Raw genomic sequence first — 3,879 nt, 5'->3', positions numbered from 1 at the left:
TGTGAGGAACAAATTTACCTATCAATGTTGACACATTTCTGCCCATGCTAATCCGTTCATTGCCTTTGAGCTTCCTTTTGTGGGTGCACAACTCCTTTAGAAACTTGGCATATCTTGGAATTTGATTGATGGCATCTAGCAGAGGTATGTTCACCTCTACTTTCCTGAAGGTCTCCAAGATCTCCTTTTCCGCTTCTTCCATCTTTTTGTTTGGAATTGCTCTATGTGGGAATGGAAGAGGGATATGAGGCTGCTGTAAGTCAGAATTACTAGAAGAAGGTCCACCTGCATGAAAATTTTTGTTAGGAAGCTTTCTCTTTTGTGCAACTATCTCATCCTCTTTTTTCAGGTGCAGAATGAAGCTTGACAGGTTCAGGTGCAGGTGCTGCTACTGGTGGAGGCACTTGAATTTGGTTGCCAAACCTCAAGGTGATGGCACTCACATTTTTCGGATTCTACACAGTTTGTGAAGGCAATTTGTCATAATTTTGGGACTGAGCTTGGTTCAACTGAGTAGCCATCTGCCCCATCTGATTTGTTAGACTCTGAATGGAAGCTCTTGTCTCTTGCTGAAATTGCATATTCTGGATGGTCATTTGCCTCACTAACTCTTCTAAGGAAGGTTGAGGAGGGGCCTCAGTTGCTTGTTGTCTTTGTTGTTGCTGCTGCTGTTGTTGTTGTTGCTGCATTGGAGGAGGAACATATGGCTTGCTTGGACCAGCAACATTCTGAAAAGGAGGGATAGACTATTGTTGTTGTGGAGGGCTTGTCCATTTTAGATTTAGATGATTCCTCCAACCTGGATTGTATCTGTTGCTTAAAAGGTCATAATTATTTTGCTGTTGTTGGTTTTGCTGCTGTGGAGGTCTATTATAAATGTTTGTAGCATAAGCTTCAGGTTTCTCATTGACTCCAGATTGCTGCAAAGAAGGACAAAGATCTAAATGGTGATCTGCAGAAGAACATAGACCACAAACTCTTGCAACAGGTGTAGATTTCTGATTCATGGCAAGCTGAGTTACTAGGTTGACCAAGGCATCAAGTTTTCCTTCAAGCTTTTTATTTTCAGTAGATGAAGATGAATCCGTGGCCACCTCATGGACTCCTCTAAGAACAATAGCATCATTTCTTGCACTGAATTGTTGGGAGTTGGAAGCCATCTTCTCAATTAAATTCCTAGCCTTGGCAAGGGTCATATCACCAAGAGCTTCACCACTGGCAGCATCAATCATACTCCTCTCCACGTTGCTAAGTCCGTCATAGAAATATTGAAGAAGAAGTTGCTCAGAAATCTGGTGGTGAGGGCAGCTTGCACACAATTTCTTGAATCTTTCCCAGTACTCATACAAGCTTTCTCCACTAAGTTGCCTGATGCCTGAAATGTCTTTTCTGATGGCAGTGATCTAGATGCAAGGAAGAATTTCTCTGAGAACACCCTCTTAAGGTCATCCCAGCTGAAAATAGACCTGGGAGCAAGGTAGTATAGCCAATCTTTTGCCACTCCCTCCAGAGAATGAGGAAAAGCCTTTAGAAAGATATGATCTTCTTGGACATCCGGGGGCTTCATGGTGGAACAAACAATATGGAACTCCTTAAGATGCTTATGAGGATCTTCACCTGCAAGACCATGGAACTTGGGCAACAAATGTATTAGTTCAGTCTTGAGAATATATGGAACACCCTCATCAGGATATTGAATGCGCAAGCTTTCATAAGTAAAATCAGGTGCCGCCATCTCCCTAAGAGTCCTCTCACAAGGTGGAGGTTGAGCCATGTTCTCAGTATAAAAATTAGTAGTGGAATGTTCAAAATCAGAATCACCCTCAACAGAATGCTCAGAATGCTCACAATGCACAGAATGACCAGGATGGACACTATGTCTAACTAATCTATGAAAGGTTCTATCTATTTCAGGATCAAAGGGTTGTAAATCACTTGGATTGCCCCTAGTCATGCACTATATGCAGCAAATAATGTATTTCTCAACAAGCACCTAACAAGGGGGTAAAACTACAGCTATACTCAAACGATATCAAAATGAGCTGAAATTTTGTGAGGAACACCCTAAAATCATGAAAAGATAGCAAAAAAAATTTCAAACAAAAATTCAAAGTCTAACTATGAAAACTACCTAAGCAAAGTTTAGAAAAATAGAACAATAAAACTTGAAAAAAAACTAGTAAACAAGAGATTTTGGCTAGTTAGAGACCTCAACCGAGCTCCGCTGAGTTGCCACAATATGGGAAATTTTTTTCTACCCCAAATACATATATAATAATAGTTATTCTGATACCTGGAGCAAAAGTTATGGCCATTTGAAGTTTTGCTAAACACAAGTTCTCAATTTTTTTTGAATCTCTCAAATCCAACCACACCAAGTGTTCCTGGTATTTTTCACACAAAATATGAATCAAAAGAACCTATCACACAAAAATTCAGCCAAAAATAACAACCCTAACCATCAAAACAAAAATCACCAATTAAATTGTAAACAGTCGTCGCTAATTCAGTCGCTAATGTAATGCTGTGTGAACAATAACACATAATCAGTCTCTAATTTCGTCGATAAGCACTATTCATAGCAAAACATAAAACTGAAATAGGGGAAACACTTAACAAGGGGTACTACTAAATTGCAAAACAGGACATCAAATAAAACAGAACAACGCACTAACACAACATACTAATACCACACTAACACGACATGAACACACTAAACAAAAGAAGTAAACGTAAAACAACTAAACATAAAACACGAATCACTAGCTATTATGAACCTTTGGACCACTGCTCCCCGGCAACGGCGCCAAATTTGATCGAGGTCGTACCCGAATCAAATAAACATTAAAAATGCAGTATCTAGGAAGTGATCCTAGGTCGTCTCCCAAAGAGCAATGGTCAACCAAACGTTTAGAACAGATAGTAATAAAACAGTAACGAATTGGGGGGGGGGGGGGGTTGTTTGTCTTTGTAAATTAAACAGTGAGCAACAAAATATCAGAATTAAAACACATTGTTTCCCCTTGATTCACAAGCAAGTCTCTTATCTAGGTTACGAGAAATTATCCTTTATCAGTTCAACCACTTAATCCAACCCTAAATTAAATTACTAAGCGAAATTTAACATAAGGCATTCATTATGTGATTAAGCAACACATACACCAATAATCATGAACGATCATTAAGCATGAACGTAAATTAAGCGTAGAGACAATTAATTTAGCACTAAGCATGCATGGATTAATAGCAACAAATGCAGAGTAATTGGTGAAGAGGAAAAACTAATCAAAATTCAATAGTAATAATAAAACCTCAAAGAGAGTTGTGCTTGATCCTCAAGAGAAAACAACACTAGAGACTTAGCCTTCCATTAATCAATAGAAAACGAAGAAAACTAGAATTACTCTCCTAAAACGAAAAAGAGACTAAAACGAATTGAGAGTAGCACTCTAAAACTAAAAAGAAAAAGAGAGAGAGAGAGAGCCCTAAAACTAGAACCTTGGTGATGTTATATAGTTCTCAGCCCCAAAGCTTACAAATCTGTTTTAAGTCCAAGCCCATAAATAAAATAAAATCTAGATAAGATAAGATAAGACAAAATCTAGATGAAATAAAATCTAGATAAGATAAGATAAGATCTAGATGAAATAATATCTAGATGAGATAAAATCTAGATAAGATAAGATTTGGTAGAATAAAATAGTCTGCTCTCTTCAAGTCCAAGCCCAATTCTGGATTCAAGCCCAATTGCTTATAATTCTCCTGAAATTAAATTAAAAACACAAAATTAGTTCAATAGGCCCAAATGATAAAACTACATAATTAATTTGACAATTAAGGCTAATCAGTAATTAAAATGGTGACAATAGGGTTAAGAAA

General features: G+C 37.7%; 1 non-coding gene across 1 annotated transcript; it reads left to right on the top strand.

Annotated features, from left to right (window-relative positions):
* Nucleotides 1–1,290: 1,290 nt before the first annotated feature.
* Nucleotides 1,291–1,397, top strand: LOC113000063 (small nucleolar RNA R71). Its single transcript, XR_003265335.1, has one exon. It is a non-coding gene; the product is annotated as a small nucleolar RNA R71 (small nucleolar RNA).
* The last annotated feature ends 2,482 nt before the right edge of the window (nt 1,398–3,879 follow it).

The sequence above is a fragment of the Glycine max genome, chromosome 17 (assembly GCF_000004515.6).
Source record: "Glycine max cultivar Williams 82 chromosome 17, Glycine_max_v4.0, whole genome shotgun sequence".
NCBI classification, from domain to species: domain Eukaryota; kingdom Viridiplantae; phylum Streptophyta; class Magnoliopsida; order Fabales; family Fabaceae; genus Glycine; species Glycine max.
This window is presented reverse-complemented; position numbering and strand designations above follow the sequence as displayed.